The sequence below is a fragment of the Schistocerca nitens genome, chromosome 3 (genome assembly GCF_023898315.1).
Source record: "Schistocerca nitens isolate TAMUIC-IGC-003100 chromosome 3, iqSchNite1.1, whole genome shotgun sequence".
Lineage (NCBI taxonomy): Eukaryota > Metazoa > Arthropoda > Insecta > Orthoptera > Acrididae > Schistocerca > Schistocerca nitens.
The window spans coordinates 412,405,761-412,424,491 of NC_064616.1; the positions used below are offsets into that span (position 1 = coordinate 412,405,761).

The 18,731-nt window shown below is 36.5% G+C and overlaps 1 protein-coding gene across 1 annotated transcript in view; it reads right to left on the reverse strand.

Annotated features, from left to right (window-relative positions):
• Nucleotides 1–18,731, reverse strand: part of LOC126249255 (voltage-dependent calcium channel type A subunit alpha-1-like) — a 125,982-nt gene that overhangs the window by 59,029 nt on the left and 48,222 nt on the right. The window contains exon 3 of the mRNA XM_049950910.1: nt 12,682–12,812. The gene's annotated coding sequence lies outside the window, so the exon portion shown is untranslated. The remainder of the gene's footprint in view (nt 1–12,681; nt 12,813–18,731) is intronic.

Below are 18,731 nucleotides of genomic sequence, written 5' to 3' on the forward strand. Positions count from 1 at the left end.
TTATTGAAATAATTTTATTATAATGGTATTAATTGCTGTTCCCAACCCCTCACCTCCCTCCCCTATGGACAATGCTCAAAACAATTTCAGTACAAAATGCTAAGCCATCAAGTGGATTAGGTGAACAGTTTTCTGGAAGATTTTAATCCCTTTGTTAATTTCCACCTGTATATGAAAATTTGTCTCGCCACTGATCAAGGATGCTATGTGATTTATGAGGATAATGTCTCAAAACAGGTTAGTTTAATAATTGAAAGCTATATCACTACAGGTCAGGCTAGTTGGGAGTGTGTGCTGTTTCTTTACGACAGTGGACATACCACTGATAGGTATAAAGAATCAATTATGTTATCTTTTCCAAGTAGTCTCATTACCTACAACCCAGATTATGTTACAAATATCAACAGCACTACTTTTCATTTTTGGCTGCCTATGAACAGTTACACATGAAGTATGTCAGTTCTGATATTCAAACTGTGGCAGTTACTGATGTACACGAATTTTTGTAGGGTACTTCCAGCAGCAGCTGTAATATGTCATAGAACGAGCACCATCCACATCACACCGTAAACAGAATAACATTAACTGACACACAATAATGTGGGAAACTATATTCTTCCATGTTTCTTTTCTTTCTGTTGACATAAAACTTTGTAACACATCATTTCTGTTAGACATAAAATGTATGGAAGATAAAAATATCAATAAGGTTGGATGCAGCTGACAGTGAATATGGAATATTCTGCTTCATTTCTCCATTGAAGGAGTGGGTGTGTGATATGGAGATACATATAAGGGTCATTTGTAAACTAAAGAATGTTTTGTTTTGACACATGACCAAATCCCCCCACCACCACCACTGACCAACCACTGACCCTAGTACTCATCCATGTCAGTCTGGCAGCAGCTACAATCCAATGTAGTTCATTATTGCTTAGCTTTGTGACTTCAAATGTGTGACAAAATTGGTGATCCTGCCAGTGTTCTCCATTTCTTAAACGAATAAAAAGTCCGAGCCATTGAAACTTATAGACACATAACTGAGGTTTTTGGTGATGTGATGAATGAAGCATCAGTTTAGAAGTGATGTATCATGTTTAACAGTGGACAGAAGAATGTTCAAGATGAAGACACTCAGGCCAGCCTGCAGTGGTGCCTGACAGACTTAAAGCAAGGATTGAAACAAAAATCCAAGATAGTCATTTCCCAATTAGTGAACTGCAGCAGCCTTGTGGCAGACACTTCAACAACTTTGCCACATAATAAAAAACAAGTGGCATGGAATGCTAACCAGTGGAGCCATCCTCCTTCACAATAATACAGGGCGATCAAAAAGTCAATATAAATTTGAAAACTTAATAAACCACGGAATAATGTAGATATAGAGGTAAAAATTGACACCCATGCTTGGAATGACAAGGGGTTTTATTAGAACAAAAAAAATAAAATAAAATAAATAAATAAATAAATTCACAAAATGTCTGACAGATGGCGCTTCATCTGATCAGAATAGCAATAATTAGTATAACAAAGTAAGACAAAGCAAAGATGATGTTCTTTACAGGAAATGCTCAATATGTCATCATTCCTCAACAATAAATGTAATCAAGGAATAATGTTGTGAACAGCACTGTAAAGCATGTCCGGAGTTATGAGGCATTGGTGTCGGATGTTGTCTTTCAGCACCCCTAGAGATGTCGATCGATCACGATACACTTGCGACTTCAGGTAACCACAAAGCCAATAATCACATGGACTGATGTCTGAGGACCTGGGAGGCCAAGCATGACGAAAGTGATGTCTGAGCACACGATGATCACCAAACGACGTGATCTTTCACGCATCTAGCAATATGGGGTAGAGTGCCATCTGGCATAAACATCGTATGTTCCAGCAGGTATTTATCAGCCAGGCTGGGGATGATGCGATTCTGTAACATATCAGTGTACCTCTCACCCATCACGGTAGCAGTCACTGACGTTTTGCTGTCCAGCACCATCTGTCGGTCATTTTGTGAACTTCGTTTGTTTTTTTGTTCTAATAAAACCCCATGTCATTCCAAGCATGTGTGTCAATTTTTACCTCTTTATCTACATTATTCCATGGTTTATTAAGTTTTCAAATTTATACTGACTTTTTGATCACCTGGTATATTTCCACATGCAGTGAGGGTGACACAGGACTTGCTTCAGCAGTTTCAGTGGGAAATGTTTCAACATCTGCCACAGAGTCCAGACTTAGACCCACGTGATTATCACTTGTTTTGCAAATTGAATGATTTCTTGGATGGACAATGTTACGGAAGTCACGATGCACTTAAAGAAGCCGTTAATCAGTGGTTCAACAGCTTTGTGGCAACTGAGTATGCAAAAGGAATAGTAAAGCTCATAACACAGTATGATATGTGCCTAAATTTGCATGGTAGCTACACAGAAAGGTAGCTTGGGTATCAGATTGTACGTAAAATACAGTTTCGTTTAATTATATCAAATAATAATTTCTGTAGAAAAAAAAATTTGTTTCTTTCCGAATGACCCTCATAGGTATGCAGTGTGTGTGTGTGTGTGTGTGTGTGTGTGTGTGTGTGTGTGTGATTTGTTTGGGGGGGGGGGGACAGAGAGGAGGGGAAACAAACACACACAGAGAGAGAGAAAGAGAGAGAGAGAGAGAGAGTGGGGGTGAGAAGGGGGAGTGGGGGTATGATGGGAGAAGACAAAGAAAAAATGAAAAGTGAATGGCAAAGCTTGTCATCTACAATTCTACATGAAAACTTATAACACAGATTATAAGGAATGAGGTGGGTTGAGGGCTGGTTTAAGGCCCAAGTGACACAAACCGCCACTTGTAGTTCCAGGCCTACAACTGTAAGATCTCTATAAAACACATGTCACAATTAGTAGAGCCTGTTCTGGGTGCCAAATTGAGAGGGGCACCTAAGCGTAATATTTGTATGCAGTGTGTATCACAATTAGTAGCAAAAACGGACACCAGTGAAAGTGTACAAGAGAACAGGAGGGGTGGGGAGTTAAGTTGCTTGTGTGCAATTTTTGAACTGACCCTGGATTTGCTTTCACTTATTAGCATGTATGTTGGTCCCACATTATTGTCCTTATCATCATAACTGCTGCTTCATAACTATAAGTTTGAACAGGTAAGGCTTGTACATAAAGCCTCTGAGGTGGTGCTGCTCCAGGAGATGGACTAAAATATATCTTTTGATACTGTATTACAGAATTTAAATTATCAAGAAGCATTTCAAATATTTAACACAAAAATTTGAGTAATAACAGTCAACATTGTTATAACTATTGATACTGAGTGATGTTTATCAAATAGGTAGTCACTAGTCCTAAGGCTGTGCCTGGGAATGCTGCTTAACTCCATGTATCAGTGATTTGGAGTTGTGGCTCTGAAAGAAATCAACAATGTGTCTGAACCTTCACTCCCAAATACTGTCTCTGTATCTCTCTATTACGCTTTGATACATCATTAATCAACATTTAATAATAATCATTTATAGCATTATAGATATTATTTTGTATCTTACATTGGCCAATCTATCCACTGAAGTAAACACATACTAAATTTGTAAATGGCTCACTAGAGTGCAGTAGAACATGGTAACAAAAGTGTTATCACCTAGAAAGAGTTTCACAAATGATTAGTTGAGAGAGAGACATGAAACATGTGTTGTTACTTTCAGTGTCTAACAAAGTACTTGTTTGCTAATAGCATTTGTTCGATAACACATGTTTGCAAGTTTCTTTTTGCTTCATGAGGAGGATTTCAATGGTTTTCTACAACATCCGCATTTGATAGATATGTCAAAAACATGTGAGGAAATAATTAAAAGGAACAAAAAATTCATTAGGCCTCTCCAGCACTTGAGAATTTTACCACTTTGTTAAGGGGAGTTGGAATGCCCTATCTCGCCAATGTTAAATTTGCTAACTTTGTGTACCTTTTTCTTTGGAACTATTATCTTCAGAACTTTGAAATTCTGGCAGAGGTTTTCAGCATATATTGTGAGCCCACTGAACTAGAACCAATGTTTTCTTTTTGTTGGTATAGTATTTATGAATTTTTTACCATTAAGCCATTTTTTATTGGAAAAAGTATAACATAAACTTCCCTAGTTCAGAGAATAAGCCAGTTCTTGTCATGATTCTAGTTCAGTGGCCTCTTTGAACTGTTTTGCAGCATTTCTGAAAATTTGAATGTTGTTGGTTGAGTGGTTTATGAGATAAAGGTACATGTAACACTAAAAATGTCAAATGCCAGAAAATGCGATTAAAGTAATTTATTATGAAAATTCACAAATACCTTTTATTCTATTATCAAAAGTGTCCAGCAGAGTAATCAGGGTCATCTTCTAGTTCTTCTTCTTCACCTAGAAGCTTTCTTCTCCTTGCTGCCCTTGCTTTTTTTGTATTAAATTCAGCTGCATACTGAGCCTTCCTTACTCGCACGCTGTCCAGAAGCTGAAGACCTCTGATGGTGTTGATACCAGGAGCAATGCCGAGCCTTGCCATGACCTTTAGCCTACCCATATGACCATCATTGAATGAAATAACAGCATCACTGACTCCCCATTTCAATGTTTTTATCCCAACAAATACATTCTTAGGTACACGAGTCCAAATGAGGTTGTTGAACGACTCGTTTTGATTCTGGGTACAACCATGAAGACATTTTCGCAGAAGATCAGGATGCCCCAAGTCTCTATATATTGGTTTAATTACTTCCATAACAGCCAATGGAATATAATTTTTATGGTGATAAGGATCCCCAGTAGCTTGAGATTTTCTATAATTGCACCATGACTGAGGACCATCTGGACAAGCAAAATGTTGAGGATTATCATCAGTTGATGATCGATGTAAATATGTGGCCCATACAGCTTGTCTCATTTCCTGCAAATTATTTGCATTATTTCTTATTGCCATACCATAGTATTGTTGTAATTCATTTATAATTTTATCTGACAGGCGACCTCTAATGGTTTTACCATCTGACAAAATTTTGTCCTTCAGATTCTGTTTCAGTTTCCTTAGACGAGTGCCCATTCGTTTCTGAACATGACCGACACATTCTAGTTTAGTTATTGTCTTATTGACATATGGCATGGATTCTGTAACACTTTTGTATGCCTTGGAGTCCCCATCTCCAAGGAATTTTGTGTAAAATACTCCCCGTTCTTTTTCTGATCTGCTAAACATTTTCACAGCAGCGGCAGCCTCCATGCCTCCACTCGTACCTTCATAATTCTTGCTACATATGTGAGCTGCTTCTATCTTACCAGATGCACAATGGTAACAATGTTTAGTGAGCACTTCATAGTCCAAAACTTTACCGCTGTCCACACTAGTAACAGTAGCAACAGCATTTTTGGATGTGTGACCCCTTTTCTGCCAGGTTCCATCAAAAGCAACAGGGATATCTGGGTTTCCTTCATTTATATATTTTGCTTCACTGGCAGCAGCTTTCATTGATAAATCTGCTACAGACTGAACAGCATCTCCTATCACTTCAGTGTAATTGTCAATTTTAGCAGGTGGAGGTGGAAGATTCATTATGGCACAAAATGTTTGAGCAGCAGTATGTCCTTTACCAATTGCTCTCATTGCATACATTAGCCTGATATTACTCTCAAACAAATTGCTACTGCATGTTTTAGAGCTCCAAAAACAGGTCTCATTTTCACAACTGGCACAAACTATAGCAATTTTGCAGGAAAGTCCTATAGATTTTGTTATGTTCATATCAAAAGAACCTCCACAAAGATTACAACACAAACATTTCTTCATAAACTCAGTAAAAACAGGAAAGTCGACTAAAACATATTGTTCATTAGAAGCTTCATCTGTAATTTCACTTGCACAGTTTGATAACTTCTTTTTTGATGCACTGGTGGGCGTGTCTCCTTCACACATCTCAGCTGTACAAACGTCAGAACTTTCACCAGCATCAACAGGTGCTGAAGCAGAATCACTTGAACAAACGTTATTTGTAAATCTATTACCGCGAAACTTTCGCTTTTTAAATAATGATGCACTCCTAGGCATCGTAGAAACTACGCACTCACCACTGAAAGTCAAAACAAGACAGATAACAAACTCCAAATGAGCGACAAACTAAACTCGAGGCTCAAAACAAACACTCACAGATCAAAAACTGAACAATAAACACAGCTAGTCGTAAAAACAATGGTACCTATGGAAGGATCAAAGATTCTACAACTGAAGAGTGAAATCCACAGCCTTCTATATGTAATGTTTTCGGAAATGCGAAGATTTAAATGTGTACAAATCACAAGATGGGTAACTTTGCTGGGCGCACATGTAATTTTGAAAAATTAAATAAAAATACTTCCAATTGGAATTTCTTAACAAATTTTGCACCATTTTAAGCAGAAAATTTCAAATTAAGTTATAAGGTTAAAAACTGAAAATGTGAATTTTTTCCATTTTCCGGCATTCCAACTCCCCTTAACAGCTTCATAGTCTTCCCCAGTATGAAACCATGAGCCGTTTATTGAGCTTGATGCTGGTGATGTCAGTTTACACAGCCATTGGTTTGACTCTCGTGTCACTACTTTGACCGAAATATCCTCTGAGGTAAATGATGCCTTTATAAATGCCTACTGTAGGTGATCCATATGCAAAACTGTGAGTGTGTGTTGGTATTAATAAAGCATGATACATATAACATTATTAATTATTTTAGAAATAATATTTTTATTTGCTGAGAAATGACTACAAAAGTGAGGAAGATTTTTGTCTATCCCTAGGGCTTCTTCTTTGATCCTGATTTAAATGTTTGCTACTGGTGTTTGTTGCAGAATGGTGTAAGATTTTTGGCTATTTTATGTTGATGTAAAATCAAATTTTCACTTACACTGATCAGCCAGAACATTATGACTACCAACCTACTGTTGGTATAAACCTGTCCAGGCAATAGCAGTGTCACCTGGCAAGGAATGACTGCTAGTTAGACACATGCACAGTGCATGTAGTGTCAGTGACCGGGTAGTCCATTGTAGAACAGAGAGTACATGCGAGTTTGACTGCAGGCAGATTATGATGACCAGCAGGCTTGGCATGAGCATTTCGGAAACTGCACAACTTGTCAGGTGTTTGAGGAATGCTGTGGTGAGTGTCTTCAACACATGGTGAAACCAAAGTGAAGCCATGTCCAGATGTTGTGGAGTTGAGCAAAGGCCCCTCATTACAGATGTTGAATGTTGTAGGCTGAGCAGACTGGTACAGCAGAACAGGTGGCAAACTGTGGCAGAACTAACATCAGACTTTAATGCTGGGCAGAGTACAAGTGAGTCTGAACACCAATGACTGATCACTCCTACTGATGGGCCTTCACTGCTGATGACCCATGCACATGTCAATGTTAACACCAGGACAACAAAAACTATAACTGAAATGTGCACATGACCATTGGCACTGGATGTTGGCACAGTGGCAGAGCTTTGCATGATCTGATGAATCCTGATACCTTCTTCTTCATGTCAATGGATGAGCGCAAATCCATTATCTACCAGAGGAACAGCTAATGACACTTGTACTGTGGGATGGAGACAAGCTGGCGGCGGCTCCTTTATGCTCTGGAAAACATTTATGTGGGCATCCATGAGTACAGTGGATCTTGTGCAAGGTGCAATGATGGCCATAGAATATTCTACACTGGCTGCAGACCACATACACCACTTCATGATGCTCATGTTTCTTGACAGCAGTGGCTATTTTCAACAAGATAATGCATCATGTAGCAAGGTCAGGAGTGTGATGGAGTGGTTTGAGGAACACAGTGGTGATTTCGAATTGATGTACTGGTCCTCCAACTCACCAAATCTGGTCCCGATTGAACACATCTGGGATGTGATTGAACATGGCATCACAGCTCATTGCCCTCCTCCCCAGAATTTACAGGAATTAGGTGACTTGTGTGTGCAGATGTGGTCCAATTTCCTTCAGCAACTTGCCATGGCCTCATTGCTTCCATGTCATGATGTGTCACTGCTGTTATCCATGCCAAAGATGGACATACCGAGTATTAGGTAGATGGTCATAATGTTCTGGTTGATCAGTATATGTGTATGGACTATTTTGATGCAGGATGGTGATGTTTAAGATTGAGTATTGCTTCAACAAAAATTCAGAATAATGTTTCAGTAACTACACATCCTTCTTTTGTAACACGTAAGATCTCAAATAGATATATAATTGTTAATGTTGTTCAAAAGAATAGATTTTGTGTGATGATTTCCACTTCAAAAACAGCATGGACAGTGAATTTATCAGGCTACAGCAGCAAGGAAAACAACACAATGATGGAGACAATCAAAACAAGGAACTGGGAAAACTGGCGATATCTTCATTTATTTTTATTTAGAGTATTAGTCACTATGTGAGTAACTATCCACAATATCTTGTGTTTACAGAATACACAAATTCAGCATAGCAACATGGTGCTGAAGTCCTGTAACTTTATCAGTAACCACTTTGTCACAGAATTCCAGTTCTGCCATTTTGGTGCAAGGTGCCAGTTGTGTGTTGACATCATTTTTTGTTTGGTAAGTCACCCAAATTACCACATTCCCGAATTATTTGGAATCCCATGGGATGTAATCTCAACTATCAGTTACCCACACAGACACTATAAAATCTACAATTGTAACTGCAGTATAATTGGACTAAAATTGTAATCTGCATATTTATTTAGCTCAAATTATCATGTCCAAAAAAGTTTTGAGCATATGTTTGTCATGATGGGTTCTCTTCTTTAGATGTTATATGGAACTTATTTTCTCCTTGAAGACAAATAGCTTTATAGTTTTTTAGCAGGTGTGTCCAAACCACAGCCAGTAGGCTGCATGCAGCCCAAAGAAAGTATCAGTGCAGCCCAGGAAGTGAGCATCTATCAGATGATCGGTAAAAAAGAAATTTCATAAAATTCCATTGATCTAAATTTATGATAAGCTATGCAATTTGAAACTAAAAATGTTGGACCTCCCTGGTTTATATGATAAAAATATGATGATGTAATGAATTTTTATAAACTACACTATAATGCTCCATTGCTGTGTGCATACAAACATTCCCCACTCTATGGAATGTCAAGTTAACCATGCAATGGTATAAAATTGCAAGTGCTTTACATCAATATAATAACTGTTTTTCCTGACATAATGAGTGAATGATGAGAACTGAGTCAGCTTCAACACGCTTTGATTTGATCAGATATTTCATAGGTGTTTTATGTGCCCAAACCCACTGTTAATTATGTTATTGTGAAGCAGAAATGTTAAGGAATAACTGAACCAAATTATTACACTGAGAGGCTTAAGAAGTTCACTCATAGGAATTTCTGATGTCTAAAATATATCATACATCATCAGATATTCTTGACAATTAATTTCAGGGAATTTGGGTTGCATCTCAAGTACAGATGCTAGTGCCAGAACAATCTGTACTTCCATGTGCATGGTGCTGTCTAGAAGACATTGATCCCAAGAAAATTTCATGATGGTGTTTAGAGTGGTTTGGTCTGTTGAGCACTGGATTAAGGTATTACAGAGTGAGAGTCACAGAATATTAAGTTGCATGCTAATGGGAATGTCTGAACTTTGTATAAATGTCAGATGAATTAAATTTACCTGAATATGTTGTTGAGTCGGTGAAATTCAGTGAAGGGAATGCAATGGCCTAGACTTGTTTTCTTGTTCTGATATCAGATAATTAGTAATCTGGTTCTAGGAAAATAAAAACAGGTGTTTACAAAATATTTTGTGCAACAACATACTTCACATACTGTGGCAACAGTTTGAACTTGGATCTTGAGACTCACCAAAAAGGAATAAGATATTGAAGGAAGATATTCCCCCCCCCCCTCCCCCCCACCAATCCCTGTTTCACACTTAATAAAGGTCAGTTACTGACAATAAGACAAAGAATCAAACAGGGGTGAACTGCGCAAGCAAATAACTGATATCAGTGAATTTGGATCAAAGGACAATGAAAAGATTTTTGTACATTAATTGAGTATGGGTAGAAAGGTTATTGTGTGTTACAGAGCAACTTCCCACCTGGAGAATTTTTAAATGCTTATATGGTGTGTCAGATTTTTATTCATCTAATCAACTATTTTTATGAATTTTCATACAGTCAATGCTATCATGAATAATTGAAAATGAATTTTACATAGTGGGCCTGACACATTATAAAACATACTTACATATCAATAATAAGGAACGTTCACTGGAAAACATATTAGTCACCCCCTTAAAAGAGTACACTGGTAGCTTCAGGGTACTGTAGATGGTGCAGAACTAGTACCAGCTTGTGATACAACCCACCAACATTGACATAAGTCATGGCTGAGAAGTTGTGTGTATAAGTTAGCTAGTTGCAAGGAATCAGCTCAACAAGATGGGACAACATGGAGCTCAGACAGAATGGTAGAAAGGAGCTATTATGTTTGGATGTTCTCATGACCACACCACGATGGAACTTGCCCGTATTGTTGATGTGTCAATAGGACCATCTAATCTGTCTACAAGGAATGACTCACAGCCATGTAAAAAAGCATAAGGACAGTGGTTATAAAAAGATCCTAACTGACATGGACCAGAAAAGAGGGTTATGCCTTGCAATAACAATCATGTAAAACTGTAAAGCAACTGCTGCTCTCAGTGAATGCAGGTCCATCTCAACTGTTTTGTGAGTGAACACATTGAAAAAAAACTGCACAAGATGAACACTGGAAGTTGGGTGCTCACAAAAGGCAATTGCCTGCAGTGGCCCATAAAGTTATAAGTCTTCAACGGGCCAAACAATACAGAAATTGGACAGTAGCTGACCAGATGCATCTAGTGTGGTCTGACGATCCAACTAGTCACAATATTGCCTCTTTTCAAATGATGTGAGGAGCTGAGCACGCTAATAGCCCAACAATGCATTTAATAACAGTGCACACAGGAGATGTTATGGGGTGTTTTTAGTATCACACTTTGGGCCCACTCGTTCAGGATATTGTAAACATACACTAGGACGTTTATTTTGACATTCTCAGTGACAAATTGTTGTACTTTCTCCTACATCTTCATGATGACTATACTGTGAGCACTCCTGTCTAGCAAGATGACAGGAGCTATGGTTAAATGGTTTGTTAGGAGAAAAATGGGAAGCTCCACAGCGGTTTGGAGTCTTCATTCAACTGTAGGTCTCCCTACAACTGGCTCCATAAATTATTTCGAAGATAAGAGGAAAGCAACAGCATACTAACTCCTAAAGAAACATGCATAGTAAACAACTTTGGTTGATGATAGCTTTACCTGTTCCATACAGTGTCAGATAAGATCATCAACAATGTTTCATTAACAAGTAGAATAATGAGTTCTTAGTGCCACCAGTCGTTACTAAAGTTATGTTTCACTGCAAGATAGGTCAATAGTGTACCCTGTTTCATTAATTGTAACACCAAGAAAATATTACAAGCTGCTTGGTCATACTACAAGCCAAAGGAATTGGACCTTCGTGCATAAAGTAAGAATTACTTCACACGCAAAACATGATGTATGGCTGCTTTTCATCACTAGGGTAAATGGTTTAATGAGTCACTCCATATAATGGAGATCATAGATTTGTCTCGCTGTAAGCAAGAAGGACTATTATTTTTACCTACTATGCTACACAAATTTCTAATTATTTAACCTTTATGAGCCATAACTAATTTACTGTTACATGTAGAATCATGATTTCTTAGTGCCTCCAGTCATTAGTAAATTTATAAGCGTTATACTTCAGGATATGTGGATAATGTACCCCCTTTCATTAATTGGCACATTGGGAAATTATTACAAGCTGCTTGGTCATACTACAAGTCAAAGGAATTGGACCTTAGTACATAAAGTAAGAATTATTTCACACAAAAAACATGATGTATGGCTGCTTTCCATCACTAGGGTAAATGATTTAATGAGTCACTCCATAATGGAGATCATAAATATTATCTGCCTGTAAGCAAGAAAGACTATTATTTTTACTTATTATGTTGCACAGATTTCTAATTATTTAACCCTTATGAGCCATAATTAATTTCATATTTTTGGCTATGCTCTGTTATAGTTAATTGTTTAGAAACCCAGGCAAGCACTATAAAGATCAGTATTAAGGTACATTGACCAGCATCCTTTCACACAATCAATTTAATAATTCCAATAAGAAATTTTATTTTGAAATTTCTCAAATTACTAAAGTAAATAGTTTCAGAAATACATGTCACCACACATACTGAAGTAAGGAATTTTTATTACTTTGGTGTATTAGTTTAAATCAAAATGAATTATTAATTATTCAAAGCTGAATAATATGATTAATACATGGTGCTGATACAGGAACATCATGTGTCTGAAAGCTCACTTGCGATAAATGAATTTCATAATACAGCAGTAGAAGAAATAAAAGCTGTTCATTACCTTATAGTGTATCAATTTTTTGAAATGAAGGAAGAGAATTACTTAAAGTATACCAACACAAATTAAACACAACCAAAGAAATGTGTCGGTGTGATTAGACACACATATTTCCGCCTAATACAATGCATTAGAAAACTAATTTCTAAGAACATGTAAGGTTAATACGGCTATAAACAGGGCCGGCCATTTACCTGGGACTTGGTGATCGTGAAGTTGCAGTTGTCCTGTGTGGTGCATAACTTGATGGATGCAAATGTTGATCTGGGAGGGAATCGAGTGATGCATGTCGTGAGGCAACAGCCACATCCTGAAGTTCCAACACCTGCATTATTAAGTGCTGATATAGTAATGAGTCACGTTCTTGTTACGGTAACTTGCAAATTTATAGTTTTAACATAACTCTAATTCGCTTTTTTCTGGAAAATGTTCAAGGAATTTCTTACCACAAATCTGATTTATGATAAATTTAGATACAAGAAAATATGTTATTTTTGAAAATTAATGTATGAAAGTTTATATTTTCAAGAGTCACATCTATACATGACAATGTTTGTTTACCCTTAATTTAAAACCAGAAAACATAAGTCTGTCAAATAGATTTTATCATTATCAAGTGTTAGATCTTTGCTATCTTCATAAATAAAAATCTTTTCGTGTTCATGACATTAAACAAAACACATGATATAATACAAGAAATGTAATTCTTTAAAGTACTTTCTCTGGATACATGCAAATTTTGCATAAACATGCAGAGAAAATTATAAAATGTAAGTGCAGATGAGTCAAAACAAGTCCTTCTTCAGCATTCACATGCAATAACATTTAGTGCTTAGATACAAGCAGTCAATTTCATGCTCAGATTCACTTTACTACATTATGTTTCCTCGGTAAGAAAAATAGTAATTAGCTATCGTAAATTTTAGAATGATGCACAAAATATTTGTGAAACTATCTGAAGTTAGCACATGTAGTGCAAATTCGAAGCAAAGTTCATCAGTAATGCTATAAGACAGCTCCTGAGAACACTATATTTTTAAATGTCTATCACACGCAAGGAAGAAAACCAATGGGCAATTAAATTTAATTCAGTCTATAGTCACCACATGTAAAACCACCAGGACAGGATATTTCATAAAACCTTTGAAAAAGCACTGTCTGTAATGGCACAAAGTATGCACCATCTGTTACCATAAATTTAACTGTTATGTCTTTTAAATAAAATACACTGAAATTATAAAGGAAATGAGAGATTCCTGTTCCTGAAATATGCAAATTGCAATGCAAACTTCAAAATTATGAAATTATGATGAAGTAAATATGTGTGTGTGCTTATGGAGACAAGCAATTTTAGGTGACTACCTGTCATACTACAGGTCCTCAGTTAGCTGCTAATTTAATAATCAGGCTATTAAAGTTATGAACAATGGAGGAGCATATTTCAGACAGCATGAGAAGTAATTTGTTCCTTATAAATGTCTCTGGTTCCACTTTCATTGTACATATTTTAGAATTCTGAGTACCAGTCACAGTTGCCATACTAATGTCTAGATATTACTGAGGCTTCATGGTCACTACAGTTGTTATGCCCTTTTCCTGTTAATATTTGGCCTTACAAAACCTCAATAATGCATGTACAAATCTAGTTAATATTGAAAATGAATAAGTCGTACCTACTGGGAGAAATATTACCAACTTTCTTCCACTGATCTCTGTAATTTACACAGTGAAGCTGTAATTTGTATAGTCTGCTGTAATTTTTATAGTCTACCACACATGAAACCTGAACATATGTCTGTATATGCCATACTTCGCAAATAGAAAGAAAAAATTTCTAGAAATGACAGTCTAACACAAACCTTTCAAAATTTCTGGACCTAGAAAATTTAGACTACTATACTTTTAATTCAGGACATACAATCATTTCACTTGAAAGTGAATTAATACTTTTGCACAGCACATATTACTCACAGAAGAAAATTATTTGGCTATGAAAACTATAGTATTAAAATGGCATCAAATTTTTGTATAACAGTTGATCCTCCTACTAACAAGGGAACCTCCCCATCGCACCCCCCTCAGATTTACTTATAAGTTGGCACAGTGGATAGGCCTTGAGAAACTGAACACAGATCAATCGAGAAAACAGGAAGAAGTTATGTGCAACTATGAAAAAAAGGCAAAATATACAAACTGAGTAGTCCATGCGCAAGATAGGCAACATTAAGGGACAGTGAGCTCAGGAGCACCGTGGTCCCGTGGTTAGCGTGAGCAGCTGTGGAACGAGAGGTCCTTGGTTCAAGTCTCCCCTCGCATGAGAATTTTACTTTCTTTATTTTGGCAAAGTTATGATCTGTCCATTTGTTCATTGACGTCTCTGTTCACTGTAAGAAGTTTAGTGTATGTGTTTTGCGACCGCACCGCAAAACCGTGCGATTAGTAGACGAAAGGACGTGCCTCTCCAATGGCAACCGAAAACATTTGATCGCAAGGTCATAGGTCAACCGATTCCTCCAAAGGAAAACACGTTTGATATATTATATACGACACTGGTGACGGCATGTGCGTCACATGACAGGAATATGTTGTCGACCCACCTAACTTGGCGAATGGGTAAAAAGATTCTTCTACTTTGCCCGATTTAGGTTTTCTTGTTTAGGTGTAGCGTCCCCATACTACGGCGCAGCTACTTCACATCGGAGGGACGGATAGTAATTGTCTGAAAATAAAAAATTAAAATTTTCACACGTGGAAAGATTTGAACCAAGGACCTCTCATTTCGTAGTTGTTCACACTAACGACGGGACCACGGTGCTCCTGAGCTTACGGTTCCATAATATTGCCTATCTTGCACATGGACTACTCAGTTTCTATATTTTGCTTTTTTTTCATAGTTGCACATAACTTCTTCCTGTTTTCTAGATTGATCTGTGTTCAGTTTTTCAAGGCCTATCCACTGTACCAACTTATAACTAAATCTGAGGGGGGTGCGATGGGGAGGTTCCCTTGTAAGTTAATAGAGCTTTCTACTGTGTTAACTAATCTACTGTTTCAACACAGATCAGTCATTGATTTTGAATTTAAATATCTATAATAAATACTATATTTATAAAATATCATTATTTTATATAAAACCTGTGTTTCAGTCGATGATCATATAAAGATGGTAGAAAAAAGTGGCTGTGAAAATCTCTTTTCCAAAAATTATTCGCTATTGGAAACAGAATCATCAGGTTATAGCAAGAAACCACAATTGCTATTTGATAATCTCATATGACAATGCACAACTTCGAAGTCTGCATGTTTTAAATGGTAGAAATCATAATTATGCTTATCAATAATATCATAAAACTTAATATAAGTCAGACATAAGGTGATCCTATGAACAATATCCACTACATAATATCTGAAGGTAAATCACATATTGTCATATTATACTTCTTATATTGTCTCTCCAGAGAGGCGTTTGCAACTTCTCGTCTCAAAATTGCCCACACCAACATACTGCCAATACCAGGGAATATCCAAAGGAAAATAACTGCATATGAATTTACACACACTAGTGTATGGTACACACTATAGCTTCCCTTCCTGACCTGAGTTGTTATTGAATTTGCACCATGGGTATCACATTCTACTAACTGTGATGCACTAGGCAGATTTTGTCTACATGTGCAGGTTTTGCATATTTTCACCTTGGCTTTTAGAAGGAAACAGTAGAACTGTTCATCACACTTACTGAGAAAGATATTGTATAAGAAGGCTTCCAAATGGGCTACATTTTTGAAGCTATTACCTGATTTGAGAAACAAGTTTCTTTAGTGCTGTCAGTGTGTACGCTGGCTACAAATATCACTGAAAAGATTCACAGTTTTAGTGTAAAGTAGTATCTACATTTGTATCATTAGAGATGGAGAAATGACTTCACTGCACCTACATGGAAGATGTAAAATAAGCAGTGCCCTTGTTGAAGACATTCACAACAAGCAATGTAGAGAAACTACTGAAAATGTAAACCAGATGACACATGTGGATTTGAACACTAGACCTCCTAAGAACAAGTTCAGTGGCTTACCAATGCATCACCTTGTTCATTCAAAGGAGAAATACTGGAAATAGCATATGACATGTAATGTTCATTTCAAGTACAATTCCTGTGAGATTTTGTACAAAGACACAGATGTAATCTCAGTAATAAATAAAAGGTTCAGACAGAGCATGCATATGACCTGTTACCTAGTATACATGAAAAACTCTTTTCTTCACTGGAACAAGACAAATCATCCTAACACAACAAGATTACTATCAACTGCTATGAATGCCTTTCCCCTTATGACAAAATGTTAAACATCCAGGAAAAACTCACAGAAAAACTTATTTTATCTTTAGTTTGCCAGAAGAGGCAGCTTTTTTAAAAAAGATTTATTAAAATATTCTTTTAGGTGCTTAACAGTGAGTGAAATCATCTGAAGTGACATAATTGTAGAGACTTGTTTGAAAAAGTGTGTTTTCTTTTTACTAGATGAAAGATCTATGAAAGTGTGATCTGCAGTTTCTGGATATAATTTCCTTATCTCACCTCAGCTGCAAGAATATTGATTTTCTGAAAGAACACACTAAGTAACAAGTGTCTCCATAGCGAATACCAAGATCCCCAGATTTATACTATCAAGATCTCATTGAAGGCAATACATTAAACAGATGCAACTGACATTTATTCAATTATTCAGGCACTTCTAAATTCAAATGAAATTCCTCTGTGCATGAATTAACATTCCCAAAAAGATGCAAAGATCGTAACTGAAATACTGTCAAAGTACAGGGACTTCACAGTTAGTTTTTGCATTTTTCCTATAAAAATGTAGTCATAGTCACCATTTTTCTTTCTTTTTTATTCATTTCTGTCATGTTTCAAAAGGGAATTTTGCCACATTTTGATACATGTGTTTCTTTTTATGACACACAAGCTTGTTTTTATATGTCAGTGAATTTTCTTTTAGTTATTTCAATACCTAAGTGGCAAAGCTTGTGTCTACTGGCTTTCTTATCTCAAGGGAAAATTGACAGCTTGGTCGACATCATGCATCTAAATCCCACATGCCAGCTCCAAAAGTGCTGAACAAGTAGTGCTTCTTGCCAACTTGCTTAACCAGGTAATAAGAGCTTGTGCTTAAGAAACTGAACTGGCACAACGCATCCATTGTATTAAGATTTATAAAAGTAGAATGGAAAGAACAATCAGGTACCTTCAGCTCTAAAGTGAGCCTAAAATACAAGAGAATTGCCAAACTGAGACACCATACTTTGCAAAAAAAAAAAAAAAAAAGGTATGAATTATGAAACTCTATGTGTATGATAAACAGAATTCCAAAATGAATAAAACTGGAAGAATTAAATCAGAACTAGCAGTTGTAGAAATGATTGAAGTTGCTTTTAAATTTGAGAAACATGTAAATATTACACACAAAAGAAATATTAAGAAATTAATTTTGATATACAGAAAACCGGAAAAGAGTAAAGATACACAAAAAATGCTTGCAACATCAGAATAAAGAGGACAAAAGGGATTGTGAATATTTGTATTCAACAACATGTATACTAGGTAACAGGTCATATGCATGCTCTGTCTGAACCTTTTATTTATTACTGAGATTACATCTGTGTCTTTGTACAAAATCTCACAGGAATTGTACTTGAAATGAACATTACATGTCATATGCTATGCTATGTCTAGATACAGTTTAGGTTAGCAAACTCTGTACTAGAGTTCCCACAGGAGTCTGAGTATCATTATGATTTACATGCTGCATCCAGACAGTAGCCAAGAATGGAAAATGCCAGCCTTGAAGAACTAGTAGAGGATAAAAACAAGGACATACCCAGAGATGGGCAGAGGAGCGCAGTTTCTCTCCACCATCACCTCTAGATATAAATTCACAAAAACCAAACTCACATTGTGTCTCACCAAACAGAGAGATATATCAATATAGTTCCCATCTGAAGAAAGTGACAACATGTAAGGAATACTGACCAGTAGAAAGTGCACTCATAGCCATTTAGAATGAAATCTCAAAACTGTTTCATCATTTACTGTGAAATTAACACAAACACCTGCTAAGATTCTATATATTCATATATGTAAATGAAACAGCAATTAGGTAAGAAGATATCTTAATTATATGATTAGTGTGGGTAACACAGAATTTGAAGATGTCATGAGTCTAATGACTACAGAACAGAAAAT